We start from the raw sequence: 16,963 nt of genomic DNA, 5'->3' as shown, positions 1-16,963 counted from the left end.
AAAATAGCCGAACATTATGCTCTATGCAGGTCGCGCAGAATAGCGCACGATGAATTTTTCAGCGCAATCTTTGTCAGTCCGACGAAAGGAGGTTGGAAACCCAGCCCTCCCCGACATCGCAGAAAGAGATAAAACAGGAACAGCTTATCACGTCCGACTTTTGCTGGGATAATGCTTTCCCTCTCCCAATTTTAGGAACTGTTACTTTTTCTACTATCACTCTGTGGGCTGGCTTCGGAACCTCCTTTCGTCGCATCGAGAGCGATTGCGCTCAAAAAGTCATCGCGCGCTATGGTCCGGTGCTCCGAAAAGCATGATGTTCGGCTATTTTTTCCGATGGGGTAGCTCGTGAATACCACTGTGAATTATCATGAATTTGAGTGAATTCCGCACGCTCTTCATATTGGTGGGGTAAAAAAGTGACCTTTGCTTGGCAAATTTACGAGTTCAGTTCGCAAATATTTACATAATTAAACTTGGAGTACATGACATTCACATTAGGTGGTGGCAAAAACCTAATAAGAACAAATGCTGTTGACCACATCATTTTAGGTGACGTAGTCTTTTTATTATAATTCAATGACACGTTTTCTGGGACACCCTGTATAGCCCACTCGAAATCCTCGTGCCTGGGGTATGCTTACCCATTCAGACGGACTCATCTAAAGGAGGTAACGTGCATATAATACCGCGCAATCAATGCTGTCATTCTCTGTGCGTACACTACAAAAGCCAATGGCAGCGGTGGGATTCGAACCCACGCCCTTTCGGACGGGTGCCTTAAACCAGCGCCTTAGACCGCTCGGCCACGCTACCTCCTTTTTTTTTAGTAGTTGTTCATTCAGTCACACTATTTACAAATAAAAATCCTGCCTCCTTGCAGGTACTCCATTGAGCTAAGTTAGGCCATGCCCTGCCTTTGTACCTGTGCGCACTCCTCTCGGCAGCAGTTTTGTCCAAGCGCAGCATCATTTCTTTCCAAAACTCCTCGTCTCCTCTTGCCCGGGCGCATGCGACTTCAGCTGTCCATCGAATAAGGCGTAAGAAGGTTGCCCAGGGTTTGCGCGGTTTCGGTTCGCATCTCGCGAAGTCCCTACGGTAGGTCCACCAGGCGTAGATACCTATAGCCACGATTATATCCACAGGTGTTTCCGTTCTAATGTCCTCAAATTCCAGGAATTTCAGTTGTTGCCACTCCAACCTTACGTCCGTGTCAATTACTTCTTTTACGATAGCCCAAAACTGAATGGCTCCTGGGCAATCTATGAATGCATGCTGAAGCGTTTCTCTTTCTATGTAGCAGTGGTCACAGCGCGAAGTCCAAGGTATTGAGAAACCTTTTTTCTCCTGCCAATCTTTCACTGGCAATGTCTCAGTGTGAAACATGATGAAAGTATTTTTCACACCTACGGTTACAGGCATTTTCCTGATCCTTTTAAGCACATCTCCCTTAAAATTTTGCGGTGTGAGCTGCCGGTACCTTGGCAGCGGGAAGACCTGGTCAATGGCGTCCCAGTACAGCACCATCCTTTTCACTCCGAGTAGATACTCCCAAGAGAAACGCGATGTAAAGAAGTCCAGTGCTTTCGCTATTTCCGCGTAGAAAGAAAGTAGTCTTGTCCTTCTTGTGCTGGGCTTGCTCGAGACTACCCAAGGTAACAGGAATGCTGAACCATGCGTCTGGAGAGCTACTCTCAAAATTGGGTCGCGTTGGTCACGGAAATAAAGAAACCTGTGCACCAATACTTTGATTGAAACGTTTATCAGTGCCAGACCGCCTTTTTCGAGACTGTAGAAGACATTCGTACGGCTCATACGTTCCATCTGCGACTTCCATATAAATGTCGCGAAGATCCGGTGAATACGATTCGTTGTATTCTGGTGGCATGTCGAAGCACGAGCATAATAAAGAACCGCCGGGTATACCGACGCGTTACAGATATAACTTCTGTTTATCAGGGAGACTGACCGCCCGTACCACGATGTCAGTTGTCCCCGGAAATTGTGTAGCTTCGTTTCCCAGGAGTTTTCCGCAGCTCTGTCTTCCACGAAACTGAGTCCAAGATATCTCCTGATATCTGTGCTCCATTTCGCTCCCAGGAAGTCTCTGGGGTGCTGTTCCCATGTTCCAAGCCAACTTCCCTCCGTCTTCTTCAGGTTCAACGCAGCCCCGGACACTGAACTAAAGGCCTCAAAGTGTAGTACAACCTTCCGAAGTTGGTCTCTTGACGCACATATGATCGCCAGATCATCAGCGTAAGCAAGCAACTTTGTTTCACTCGCTTCACTCTGAAATCCTCGAATGCTTTTGTCATTCATAATATTCCTACAGAGCGGTTCCAAATAGAGAGCGACGAGTATTGGCGAAAGTGGACATCCTTGTCTTACTGACCTTGCCAAGCTTATTTCACGCGTTCTTCTACCGTTGATAATAAGGCAAGTTGAAATGTCTGTGTAACACACGCGCACCCACTGTTGTAAGTATTCTCCAACATGACACTTTCTTAACAGAGCAAAGAGGTACGGATGAGACACTCGATCGAAAGCTTGCCTGAGATCAACCTGAAGCACAGCAAGAGGATCCCCTCTCATCGTTGCCGTTTCCCAGTCTGTTCTCATTATGTGTAGGTTCTTCGTGATGGACCTTCCCTTTATCCCGTAAGCTTGGTGTTCTCCAATTACTCGACATAACTTGGCTTCTAGACGGCGTGCAAGGATCTTGGCCAATATCTTATAGTCTGTTGTGAGGAGGCTAATCGGGCGGTAGTCCTTAATTTCCTTAATCGCGCCAGTCTCACTCTTCTTCGGAACAAGCACAGTCAATGCTCTGCGCATTGTAGCTGGCAGCAGTCGACGTCTATGAATGTCTGCAAACACTTGCGCTAAGATGATCGCCATGTCATGAATGAAAGTTTTGTACAAGATTGGCCCTATTCCGTCAATGCCAGGCGCTTTATTTGTCGACAGCTTCTTAATCGCCCATTCCACTTCCTGTACCGTGATGGATTCATCCATTATACTTGTTTGGTCGTCGTCTAATTCCGGAGTGTGACGAAATACACTTTGAAAGTCCTTTTTCCCACCCGAAGTGTCATCTAATTTGCTAAACAATTGGACGTACTCTTCTATAAATGCCTCTTCTATGCTGTCGGCGTCCGATAAGATATTTCCCTCTCTTGAAATGTGCGTCACCTGTTTCTCGCGGGCGCATTTTCGTTCCAGACTCAAAAAAACTTTGGCAGGTGTCTCTTCTCGTTCAACCACAGTTTGTCTACTCCTAATCATTGCACCCTGGGAGCGCTCTTCTTTTATCTTCAGTAGTTGCCCTTTACATTCTCTAATGTCCTTTGTAAACCAGCCGGGAGTTTTTTCTTCTTCTAGAATTAGTGTCCTCAAGGTTGAGGCTAGAGCCTTTTCATCTTCTCTTCGTTCTCTTGCCGCTTGCTGAGAAAACGTAACTATACATTCTTTGAGCCGCATTTTGAAAATTTCCCATTGACACGTGTCTACTGATTCTCTTGCTTTCAACTCATTGACTATCCGTGCAATTTCTTCTTTGCACTTCTCGTTATCTAATAGGCTTTCGTTCAACTTCCAAGGAAGCGTCTCTCTGTCCCTCTTTCTCCGTTTAACGGAACAGTCGAAGGTGAGCACGACTAGTGCGTGATCCGAAAACGAAACTGGATTCACGTGGTAATGGGCATTCTCCAAGTTGGTATTGCCATCCACATAAATTCTGTCAAGTCTTGCTTGAGCTTCGCCTTGCCAGTGGGTGAACTGCAACTCTTCTTTACCGGCTGCTTCATTGGCATCGAGCAAGTTATTCGTATGCAGTAGCCTTCGAAGTACCGCTGTGCTGCTATCGTTGATCCTAAGTTTTCCTTTTCTATCTTTCTGCAACAACACACAGTTGTAGTCGCCGCATAGAAATAACTTGGCTGGGGTTTCGAGGAAGTGTTTCAAATACTCGAAAAAGAACTTCCGCTCTGAAGGCACGTTGGGCGCATACACAGATACGACTCTGATACGTTCGCTCCCGATAAGGCAATGTACAGCACTGACTCTGCCTTCCATGTCGTGACCTATCTCGGGCACGACCCTTAAATATTTTTTCCTCCGTACGAAAACGGCTGTGCCATTTCTCCCGTTTACTGCTCTTGAATGGAAGGTTTGATAGCTGTTCTTGAAGAAAACAATCAACTCTTCTTCTTGTGCTTCTGTTTCAATCTTGGTTTCTTGTACACACATGATGTCAATCCTATTCTCCCACATTAGGTCCTGTAACCACATTTTCCTTTTCTGAGAGATAAGGCTGATAACGTTCAACGTCGCGACAGTTAGCTTCTGGTACATTAGTTTGGTTGACTGTGCGATTGTCCTCGATCCCTAGGGTCGTACGGAATATTCGGCTTGACCTGTTTTAGCCGCTTTCCACCGGCCATTTTCCATGGATTCGAAATCTTCGCCTCCACGTCGGCCACGCTACCTCCCGTTCACGTTTTAACCGCCTTACAAAGTACAAAGCGTCAAAGGCATAACAATCTACGGTGAAACTAGAAGCTTTCCAGCCGTGCACGCTGCGTGACACGAGCCATGTACTGCATATATAGCCCACTCGAAATCCTCGTGCCTGGGGTATGCTTATCCATTCAGACGGATTCATCTAAAGGAGATAACGTGCATATAATACCTCGCCTTCAATGCTGTCATTCTCTGTGCGTACACTACAAAAACCAATGGCAGCGGTGGGATTCGAACCCACGCCCTTTCGGACTGATGCCTTAAACCAGCGCTTTAGACCGCTCGGCCACGCTACCTCCCGTTCACGTTTTAACCGCCTTACAAAGTACAAAGCGTCAAAGGCATAACAATCTACGGTGAAACTAGAAGCTTTCCAGCCGTGCACGCTGCTTGACACGAGCCATGTACTGCATATATAGCCCACTCCAAATCCTTGTGCACTGGGTATGCTTATCCATTCAGACGGATTCATCTAAAGGAGATAACGTGCATATAATACATCGCCTTCAATGCTGTCATTCTCTGTGCGTACACTACAAAAACCAATGGCAGCGGTGGGATTCGAACCCACGCCCTCTCGGACTGGTGCCTTAAAGGTCAGCTACGCCGATTTCCCGATGTGTTGAAACGGTTGTGATATTCAGAACGAGCACATCCAACTGCCCCCGAAACGCACCTTCGTTTCTCAATTTTGTCTTCCTATTACGCATATTAATTCATCAAAGAAACCAAAACAAGCCATGGGCGCAGCCATTTTTGTGACGTAGATGGGATAAACCTGCTCCATCTATGTAGATAGAGAATCGTGCGTCTGATTGGATGAAAGCTGAGGCTTTCTCTGACTTCCCTGGCGTCTTCTCCCGTTTGCGAGGAAATCCAGTTATGGCCGCCGGCTACGATGAGCGTTTCGTCCGAGGTAATCCCGAGAACTATTGAACGATGGAAACAACAACAGCGAACTCACCTCAACATCATTTTCGGCGTGAAATTATGATTATGTGCTCGAGAACTTCGCAGTTCAACCGTTCAGCTGCCATTCACGTCAACCCGTTTGCTGCTTTTACTACAAGTGCAGGAATGGCAGCGATTGAGCAACAACGTGAGACTTGGTGATAGTTTGAGCATATACCTGCAGAGGACTGGTCTTCAAAGAAAGAAGGCCGTATTTCTGCCCATGCACATCGTGCGATTGCCAGGCTTGTTACACGAGATACATATATTGTGCAGCATCATAGCGCGACTGCAATGAACGACGTAGGAATGTATCGTGACCACTCGAACTGCACTCGTTGAACCATTCGTGGGTTATATGAAAGTGCTCAATAGAGTTGCCCCGCACAAAAAGTGTTGGATGTACCCAGACAACCATATACGTCTTTAGGACATCCTTTGGACATCCATCTCTGGACATATGGATGTCCTGAGGACATCCACAAAACTCCTCAGGACGTCCTGTAGACGTCTGCAGGACGGTCAAAGGTGCATCCATGGACGTCCCGTGTTTGTCCACAAGATGTCATATATGACATCTGGTGGACTGAACCAGGATGTTGCCACCTACGCTATATGGGACCTATATTTCGTGTATTTCATTAATGCTCCTGCACCTATGCGTGCAGAGGCCGCATCCCAAACTACTATAACCTACTGCAGCGTACAAGGAAATAATTGGCACGTGTTAATCTGTTCCCTGACAGTTTCTGGTGCTTGCAGGTGTAACAATACAAATGGAAAGAGAGTTTAAATACATATTGAAAAACAATTTATTGAGGAGTTTGCAAGGTACACAGAAAATCACAGTGCAGCAACATTTATGAAACGCTTGTCGTCATATATATAGGGTGTTGCACGAGAGAGTCACCCTTAATTATTTTTAAAAAAATTACGTGAGATAAAAATTGGAAACCTACTGCACAACACTTATGAAGCTTTTTGCCACCAAAACAGGCGGTTTGCATGAGTGTACCTCAATAATTATCTTAATCTTAAGGCTAATTATCTTAACTGAACTCAATATTTTGTCACGGAAATGTTTTCAGGCGGTTGTTGGGTGTTTTTGGGTGCCAAATTTTTGTAGAAACGTTGCGAAACATCCTGTATTTGTGACTGAAATGGTGTGTTGTGGCCATGGGCCTTGTAATTAATGCAAAGAGGTTACCTTTTCTTGGCAAATTTTTTAGTTCAATTGCACTAATTAAATTAATTAACGAGGCACACTCATAGAAAACCACTGTTTGGGAGCAAAAACCTTCACAAGTGTCATGCAGAATGTTTTAAATTTTTATCTCGCGTAGTTTTTTGCAATAATTGATGGTCACTGTCTCGTGCAACGTCCTCTGTACACATACCGTACATTAACTATTCATATCGACACATAATTTATCACAGCCACTCTTGGTGCTTTTAGCAAAACAATAATTGCAGCTACTTTCTTATGAGTGAGGAGGGAGTTGTATTCCCAGACTCAAAGAAATAAGGTACAGGTATATAACATTTACACACTGCCTTGTTTCATGTGAAAGAATGTCCCCGGCACACCTTGCATAGCTGTCTTGGCCGTTGCATATCGAATGCTAGAAACAAAGTATGTACGTGCTAACCAACATCATTAAATTTTTCCGAAAACGGTATCAGGTCTCGACAGAAGTGTACGGAATAAGCGAGCTGCGCATTTTTTTCTCCGCCAAGACACCCGAGCAGCAGACGGAAGCAGGTGAGTTTGAGCGCTGTCATTGTTTGAGAGGGGTAGATGAGCGTGCTGCAAGCTACATACTGCGGTAGTTTCGCTATTGCTTCTCACGATAGTGCCTGCGAAGTGAGTTCGAAACCACTGCAGTGTTCTGCAACACCACGTCACTGAAAGATGGTGAAGACTGGGAGCTCCCACGTATTATTGGGTACATAAGAATAAGTCATTGTGGAAACACGATACTGTGTTTCCCAAATTAAAAAGCGAAGAAGCATTACATATATTCTAAACACATTAATCGTTACGGAACAAAGCTGTGATTATATTAAATATCAGACGTGACCAGATGACAGCTTACATACACAGTATTTCAGTCACGTGTTGATGGAGAACACTGCAGTGAAATCTAACGGGCGTCGTGGGCACGTTCAAGAGAAACAATACCGAAATTACTGTAGCGAGTTCCTAGCAGCACACTGATCCACGCTTCTCTCAATAAAGAACTCTACCGCTCCGGAAGACCGCTTGGGTGCCGCACCAGAGAAAAAGTATGCAGCTCACACACAGCTCACGTGTTCTGTTAATTTTTGTCGGGAACTGTAGAACACAGCAAACAGCAGGTATAAGTTAAGCTAAAAGAGCTACACCCTGTAAATGTGACAGAAGTTCACAAGTTCAGAAGATGTCGCATACGTAACAATACACCAAATCAAAAATTTCACAAAAACAGTAGAAAGGAGCACAGGGTTGACATTCTTATTCATTTTGTGTTTGGTACTTCTTGGTAGTCTTATTTCCTTCGAGGCACACTTGTGCAGCTTTTGACGAAGATTTTTTTTTCTTAAAAACGATCTTTACCTGATAGCCCGCTCCTAGCCAACCACAATCCCGAATGACAGAGTTCTCGCCCCTGATTTGTTGAAAACCGGAGGCGCTGCCTTTTTTGTACCCATTATGAAATTCATAAGTGGTACAAAAAAGGCGTACGCCTCCCTTGTTCAACATCGCATAGGCGTGAACGATGTCATTCGAGATGACGGCACTGGTAGCAGTATGCTTTACATCACTTACATCATTACTTACTTCATTACATCGCTTGTGAACGAACCATGTACAACCGCGCTCAGTTCTCTTCTGTCTTGGAAATCACGTTGAGTACTTTTTGTTTCAAACTGTTCAGCACTCTCTGACGTTGAACAATAAGTTTCCATAACCTCCCCTGCGACGGATGATTGGAGGACTACTCAGGACTCACAATTATCATCACTTCCACTCAACGTGTTTACTATAAAGACCTCATCTTGATTCCTGGATCAAAACGCACGACACTCGTGTTGATCGCGTTGCGTACTCAGAGCGTTAGCCGGAATCGTAAAGAGTTTTTTCTGCAGCCCGACGATCCTTCATGCACACATATTTTTACCCTTAACTTTCGGCGTCACTGCACATTTCATAGGCTCACCTTGAAACTTAAAACTAGTGATGGGCGATACTATCGAAACATTCGATACTATCGATAGTTTTGGACTATCGATTGTCCAACTAGCGAGTGAACTTCCGGACTATCGATAGTGTCGTGACTGGACTTCACCGAGCTTCACATCGCTTGTGCCAAGCCAATCCAGCGCGCCTTCTGAATTCGCGTTTCGCTCCTGCACACTCTCAATACTTTATTGAGTTTGAGTTCTATGTATCTGCGAATTCACTCAAATATTCACTCCGAATTTAACATTTTTGCTTGTTTCTTTTGAAAACAAACATTCTGCGAAATTTACGTTTCGCTGCTGCAAACTACCAATAGTTTGTTCACTAAAAATTTAAATTTTAGCATGTTTCTTTTGAAGACGATATCTTCTGAATTCGGATTTCGCTCCTGCAAACCATCAATTGTTTACCCAATCCGAAATTAAAGTGTTGCTCCTGCGAACAATCAACAGTTTCTTCACTCCAGATTAAAAATTTGAGCAGGTTTCTTTTGAAAACCAAACTTTCTGAATTCGTGTTTCGCACCTGCAAAGTATCTGTAGTTTATTCACTCCAGATTTATAATTTCAGGATGTTTCGTTTGAAAGTGAAACTTTCTGAATTCGCGTTTCGCCCCTGCGAACTATCAACAGTTCGCTCACTGAGAATTTAAAATGTTAGCATGTTTCCTTTCAAAACGAAACAGTCTAAATTTGCGTTTCCCTCATGCAAACTATCGACAGTTTAGTACTCGCAATTTCAAAGATGAACATATTTTCATCGGAAACAAAACCTTCTGAATTCTCGTTTTTCGCATGCAGTTCGACTATCGCGTTTCGCGTTTCGCGTTCGACTATCGCGGTTGATTGGTTGTTACCTCTCGGGGGGAGGAAGAAGAAAAAGAAATATGATCATGGGAAATAAATAATCAAGTTCATGAAGTATGAAATATCGGAATATTATATATGTACAATGCTATAATGTGGGCCCTTCTGGGGAGGAATTAGTGGCCGTTAATTGTCACAGACCCGTATTACCATGACAGTAACATAAGGTGATAGTCTGACAGCGTATGCTACTGCTCTGATTAATGCCAGCCATACGCATAGTGCACAACAATCCACGACATCTCCTTTTCTGCTTTGTTGGTTTAAGCAGAACAGAGGCTCCCGTCTGTTTTTCGGAACAGTTCCTCTGTTTTATGATCGGTTTTTTCATGCTAACGGTCCGAAACTATTTTAAAAAATATCAGTACTGTGCAACCATAAATAAAGGTATTTTGCAGCAAGCGGGTTTGGGCTGTGTCGAACTTACTATCGATAGTTCAAACTATCGATAGTTTTGAGCAAAACTATTGGTAGTTACATGAGTAGTCGTCCGTATAACGTCACGTGTTCACGTAATATGTGGGGTGCAGGGTGAAGGTGGCTCCACATATTGCGAAGCCGTGGTGTGTTGTATCAGTATTTGTTCTTCAGCAAAAGCGCAGTCGTCTCACGTTTCTTGTTCTGCTACTTGATGACAACACACACGTTCCTCGTTACGTGTCGGGTAATATATGCAAGGGCTTTTATCTTATGTTCGCACCTAGACTGTGTGAACATGGGGTTTTATTTATGTATGGGCGTGTCCAAGTATCTTCTTCGTCTGTTGCCTTCTCGAGGTGATTGTTGTTATTAAAGCATATATATATGGTTCTAGTTCCTTTCTTCTTTCTTCTCTAATTTCTTGCAAAATCTGCGCAAAGTCTTGCAAAATCTTGCACAATCAAAATATAGCTGCTAAGATCCCGCATCAAAATCTTGCGCTATGTAATTTTACGCATGTAATTATTAGTTGCGACCAGAGTGCACCACACCTCCGTTGTTATGCAAGCTGTTAGCCTAATTGCCTGTATCACAACACGTCCGATACTATACATACACAGGACATCCAGGGGACGTCCAGCTTGCAACGTCAGCACTGGATAAATCCAGGATATTTATGGATATTTTGGGACATCCAGAGGATGTCCAGTGGACATCCATCAAGGATCTGGACGTTATGACCATACTGGGATGTCCTGGGGACGTTTATGGTTGTCTGGGTAGTTTTGTAGTGTGTTGTTTATCTCGTAGAGCGCATCGCGGCATGTAGGTCGAGAGCCCTTATACGTATTTTTTGCATGTTTACTTGAGTGTGCGCATTGTTCTATACCACACAGGCCATATTTCATTCATAATAGTTTCGCAAATAAACACGTACGGGTCGATCTCATATTGCTTTTGAGTTAGGCATAGTGTCTTCAGATCAGGGTATGTGTATCCTGTTTGCTGGGCCCAACAGATGTTATTAAGGGTAGTGCAACATTTCCCACTTCTTGAACCATGCTAACATTGCCAGAATAAGGAACATTACACTGTGCTGTGTATTCCACACTCAGTTGTCTCGCGACGTATACCCCCAATTATTATATTGGGTACTCCACATGTTCAACCAGTCAGCACTTCCCATATCCTATTTTTTTTTAAACATGTGCTTAAAATTCCACAACTGCCACTCAAGTAACTTTGCCACCAAATTAGTCAGTGACAAAAGGTATATGTACTTTATCACAAATTTAATAACCTTGGTGTAAATGGTTGATGGTGTCCTCTGCCTTGTACGGTGCACTTCATAGCAAAATACACAATAGTCCAAATGTTTTCCTTGTCCACAAATGCCCTGTCAAAGCTGAAAGACTCTTATCAAAATGGGGAAGCGGGCTTGCTTGTCCAGAGAAACAAACATGAAACTGCAGTGCTCAACGTAAATAACTGCATGCTCAGCATCTAAGGCTGGTGATGCCGAAGACCTAATATTTCTAGGTTAAAAGGAACAAAGGAGAAAAGACCACTGCGGCGTATTAATGTTGTTTCAAAAGTATATCACCACAAAATTTGTGAGAGTCAGTTGGTGTATTTAGTTATGTTGGTCACCTCCTGCACCAATTTTTAATAAGATTCAAATGCGTTGCTACCAACCAGGACCTAAGCCTGACCTATGATCTAATAATAATAATAATAGTATCTATCTATGACCTATATGGACCCTCACCACTAGTTTGGTCCAGGTTTCACACGTGGCTTCTAGTGAAGTTCGAAGCTGCTTTGTAGAGCTGACAGGAGACTTGCAGAGTAGAGAATTTTTTATTTATATTTTCCATAGAACATGTAAAAAACAATGTGCTGTACCAACTGTATTCAAAGAAATACAAATATACTTTGTTTTAGCTATGTGCATATTAGCAGATTACAGGTGACCGATGACACACAATGGGCGTCAAGGGTGAGAACACAAGAATACTACCACTGCAGGCACTGTCCTGAAATTCTAAGTCACCATTTGTCAGAAAGCAATGACCACGTACAGCCTAAGGATCATATTTAGCTCCTTCCATTATTCTTTTTATTGACAGCATGTTGGCTGCCATCCAGTCCATGAAAGTGACCCTTATCGTTGAAAGAACGGTTCAACAGCAAGCGAGCTGGTGATAGTGTCCATGATGGCGAAACCTGAAGAGGAGATACAAGAAGGGACATAAACACGCTATGTTGAGACATTGTGTATGTCCCTTCCTATCCCTCGTCTCAGGGTTTTTCGCTATGGACCTTCATAATGTTTCCTTCCGGAAACTTGACATATTTTTATGTAGAATTGTGAAGGTACAGCTAGGTGCTGTTAGCAAATCACACAGTACTTTTCTTGAAACAAGAATCCATAGAAGGTACACAATCATCTTCAGCATTGCACACATCTATGGGACATGTTAATCACTTTGGAATGTCACAGACAGGTCATGGAGGCCGGCACATGATTAGTAGTGTTGAACAGACAACTATTTGTCATATTTTAGGCACAAAAAGCAGTTTTGGCACCTGCATGTTGAGACAGATGTATCTCTACATACTTTGCCATGACACAAATATATGAAGAAACAAATGTACTCTCTAGTTCATTATGGTTATTAGTCAACACTGCCAAGAATGTGGGAACACAGTCTTTTACCACCTACACTCTTCAAAATGACCTTCACACACGACACACTGTAGGTCAACGAGACTCCAGAATGATGTCCTCTCCCTCCCCATTAGCTGAAAACATTTTTCTACAACCTTGCATAAGGGGAAGTTAGTCTGAGAAACGCACACATTCCTTTTTTGAGCAAATTAGTATTCAGAGCGTTACCATACTGTGGTAGGCCTGCAGTGCATTACGTGGTACAGCACACACTGTAAAAAATTTCACCGTAGAACATGTCCCCCATTCTAATGACAGTCTTCTCCAGTTTTTCAAACTGCCATTTCCCATAGTGCTTTATGGTATGACACAGTATTTCTAAATCTTTACTGTAGTTTACTGGTTGTAGCAGAAAAAAGACATCACTGTTCTCGATCACAGGACGCAAGCCAACGGAAACAGTACATGCTGCTCTCTAGCAGTTGTTCGTGTTTGGACATGGTATGGTGCATGCAGGGTAAATTCCATGGTTAAAATATCCAAACGTGAACAACTGTTAGATTACATGATGTAGAATGCTCTATAGTACAGTAAAACCTCCAATGTCTGACACCTCCCTACCTCGGACAACTCCCCACGATTTCATTGCACGGGCAGGCTCCCTTTGAAACTACATGGGGACGAGATTCTCTATGTCGGACACCTCCCTATCTTGGAAGTAGGATAGGGTTTTCCCTGCAAAGTCGGACAAAACCCTGGACAAATTACCTCAATATCGGCCCATCTTTGCACCAAAAAGACCCAAAATGAGCCAATGGCCTTGACTTTTGCCCCTTTTTTCCCTATACTGGTCACAGCATTTTGTTGCTTTAGTTTTTAGAGTTCAAAAACAAGTGCTGTCAGTCTACATTGTAATTCTTTATGTGAGCACTTGTCTTCACTTTGTCTAGAGCCTCTGAACGAGCACTGCACCAAAGCTATCAGAAGTGGGCTGACACTTCAGAGACAAGTCCTTGCTGCTCGAAAAGCTCCAGAGGTAATGCCATTGAGTAGAATCTGAACGGAATTGAATATACTAAAATCAGTAATAATTATCAGTGAAGAGTGGGTAGAGGTACCACTACCAGGCACCACCACCAGGTACCACTAAGGACCTTAAATTGAAGAAGGGGGACATTTCTCACAGCTGTGATCTCTTCCATTTTTTGTTGCCGTCATATTCTGTAACTCGGACGCCTCTATAAGTAGGAGACGCTTCGGCTGCACCGCGGGTGTCCAACATAGGAAGGTTTCACTGTATTTGTGTTCCGTGTCATGTGACCACAAACAATATATGCTTTTGCTCATGCTGCACAGCACAGGCGAATTGAGCTGCATGTGAGGATAATAACATGAAACCCGAGGCGCGGAGGAAAAGGCATGACTTTACGGTCTCTGTGTCAGTTGTTTCATGTTGTAATTGCATACCAGCTCGTCTGTACCTGAGAATAGGTTTGATGCATTGTACACGCACCATACACATGCAGTATGTGGTGTGTTGTGATAGTAATGCCACTGCCAATTGAAGAATAATGCTCCAGGTGGATTGTTTCGGTACAATCTGAACTATGCATACCATGGGGTAGGGCATCTGCGTGACAGGTTTACCTGGAAGTAAGAATGTAAATGTTAGCTGAAGTCATTGAATAATTAACATTATCAATATACTGCTGCAGATGATACAAACAATAGCACACATGATGCTCCGATATGTTCTGCAGGAATGTCTCTGTACTCACAATATTAGTACAGCAGCTACAGAAAGGCATAAAACAAGTTTTTGTATACATGATACCACTTGAATGCAACACAAGCTTCTGCTGCACTGCCAGAACACCACGGCGGACAGATTTACCTTACTTCACCTCAGAAAAAGTATGCACTGTTGCACACATGATGCTGTTTGAGTGTCTCGAAAAACATAATTTATGACCAAAAGACATCAACTGGAAGATTTCGATTTACCTTAGTCAAAACTGAGAAAAAGTATGTGCTGTTGCACACATGAAACTGCTTGAACTGCCCTCGAGCGCTCTGGAAAAACACCTTATTTGTGACCAAAATACAACAGCTGAGCCAACATTGAATTTATACCTTACTCAAAATACACAAGATTTGCTGCCGTGCATATGATACGATGATACTGCTTAAATGTACTCTGAAAGCGCTGCCACCTCAGGCATGGTTGCTCTAAGCTAGCGAGCAACAGCAAGGGTATACGAACACAAGAAGTCGAGCACAAGTGATGGAATGCACTTGATTAATCAGAAAATGAAATGTCTCAGTACCAGGTGTCACTGTTCCGTCAACAAAAACAGATGAATTTTGAAGGGGCGTCTGGTTGGCACTGGTGACAGCGTTCAGCTTGAAACCCAGACGGTGATAGTTGAGACGTGGAGTGCAAGCTTTTCGGTGGTGCCAGCATGCCTGCGAAATCATTTAACAAATAAGGCAATTCCAAATCTGTACTGAGAATACACCCGCTGTGGCGTAATCTCTAAAGGATGAAGGAGTAACCGACAGATAGCGTATTTTTCTCTTCTACGTGATGCAATTTGCACCGCATGACTGACTTGTCTAGCATATATTACGCGTCTTACCTTTATCTGCTGCCTAGTCCTGCCCCTGCAATCTCCTGCTGCAGATAAGGTTGGCACACCATCCCGGACGAGACATCTTCGGCTTCTTGTGAAACAAGTTGCGCATTGCTTCCGTAACATTCGTATGAGCCAGATGAACAGATCAAATCGCTCCTTTCGAAGGTGGCACCCAGTCGGAGTTGTAACCGATTGTTGCAGTCAATAGATTTCTCTTTCGCCTTTCGGAAAATTGTGGTTTGAAACATTGGAACTGCATGCTGAAGTGTTCTTGCAGACGGGAGAAAAACGCTCACACATTCTCGGCACGCAGCACAGAACACGAATCACACCAGGAAGTCTGTACTGGCCTAGCAAATGCTTTGCAGTCGAAGGAAGCAAAACTCACGTTCCTCGTGGGTTTAGTGAAGTCCAGAAATATACTGGCTCCCTAATAGCGAACTGTTTATCACTTCCCCAATGTGAATCTGCGCAGCAGACGGCTCGGCAGAAGAAACTGTCCGGCTTGGCGGAAGAAACCAAGCCAAAAGTCATGCCAAGCCGGAGCGCGGGCAGACCACGAATGTGTCGTCGACACAGGGTTTGCGGGCCACAAGACGGGATGTCAGTGAAACTAAAAATTCGCTTTTTCGGAAGACCGCGAGGAGATTGGGATAACTATTTTGCATACATAATCAGTGTTCCCTTATGAACACATCATGTGAGTACCATTCCATTCTGTAACACTCGAAAATCGGCGTAGCTGAGCTTTAAACCAGCGCCTTAGACCGCTCGGCCACGCTACCTCCCGTTCACGTTTTAACCGCCTTACAAAGTACAAAGCGTCAAAGGCATAACAATCTACGGTGAAACTAGAAGCTTTCCAGCCGTGCACGCTGCTTGACACGAGCCATGTACTGCATATATAGCCCACTCCAAATCCTCGTGCCTGGGGTATGCTTACCCATTCAGACGGATTCATCTAAAGGAGGTAACGTGCATATAATACCGCGCAATCAATGCTGTCATTCTCTGTGCGTACACTACAAAAGCCAATGGCAGCGGTGGGATTCGAACCCACGCCCTTTCGGACTGGTGCCTTAAACCAGCGCCTTAGACCGCTCGGCCACGCTACCTCCCGTTCACGTTTTAACCGCCTTACAAAGTACAAAGCGTCAAAGGCATAACAATCTACGGTGAAACTAGAAGCTTTCCAGCCGTGCACGCTGCTTGACACGAGCCATGTACTGCATATATAGCCCACTTCAAATCCTTGTGCACGGGGTATGCTTATCCATTCAGACGGATTCATCTAAAGGAGATAACGTGCATATAATACCTCGCCTTCAATGCTGTCATTCTCTGTGCGTACACTACAAAAACCAATGGCAGCGGTGGGATTCGAACCCACGCCCTTTCGGACTGGTGCCTTAAACCAGCGCCTTGGACCGCTCGGCCACGCTACCTCTCTTTTTTTTTTTTTTGCCATTTTATTGTTCATAAAAACGTCTCATACACAACTTGTGCTTGTGTATTGGATATTTAAAACCCTACAGTGGCGTTCTGTCGCCCACTTCCTTTCCTACCACTTGCTGTTTCTGCTTATCCCGCGGTTTCTACGACACCTAAAGCGTTGTCCAAAGGATTCGGGTTGCAGCGCCATGATCACAGGGGCTAGGTCTTTCCACTTTTCTTC

At 44.1% G+C, this 16,963-nt stretch overlaps 4 non-coding genes across 4 annotated transcripts; all 4 read right to left on the bottom strand.

The window, feature by feature from the left end:
* Nucleotides 1–736: 736 nt before the first annotated feature.
* Nucleotides 737–816, bottom strand: Trnal-aag (transfer RNA leucine (anticodon AAG)). Its single transcript has one exon. It is a non-coding gene; the product is annotated as a tRNA-Leu (tRNA).
* A 3,921-nt stretch (nucleotides 817–4,737) lies between these two features.
* Nucleotides 4,738–4,817, bottom strand: Trnal-aag (transfer RNA leucine (anticodon AAG)). Its single transcript has one exon. It is a non-coding gene; the product is annotated as a tRNA-Leu (tRNA).
* An 11,506-nt stretch (nucleotides 4,818–16,323) lies between these two features.
* On the bottom strand, nucleotides 16,324–16,403 carry Trnal-aag (transfer RNA leucine (anticodon AAG)). Its single transcript has one exon. It is a non-coding gene; the product is annotated as a tRNA-Leu (tRNA).
* Nucleotides 16,404–16,653: 250 nt separating this feature from the next.
* Nucleotides 16,654–16,733, bottom strand: Trnal-aag (transfer RNA leucine (anticodon AAG)). Its single transcript has one exon. It is a non-coding gene; the product is annotated as a tRNA-Leu (tRNA).
* Between the last annotated feature and the right edge of the window lie 230 nt (nucleotides 16,734–16,963).

Source organism: Ornithodoros turicata, unplaced genomic scaffold, assembly GCF_037126465.1.
Source record: "Ornithodoros turicata isolate Travis unplaced genomic scaffold, ASM3712646v1 Chromosome15, whole genome shotgun sequence".
Lineage (NCBI taxonomy): Eukaryota > Metazoa > Arthropoda > Arachnida > Ixodida > Argasidae > Ornithodoros > Ornithodoros turicata.
This window is presented reverse-complemented; position numbering and strand designations above follow the sequence as displayed.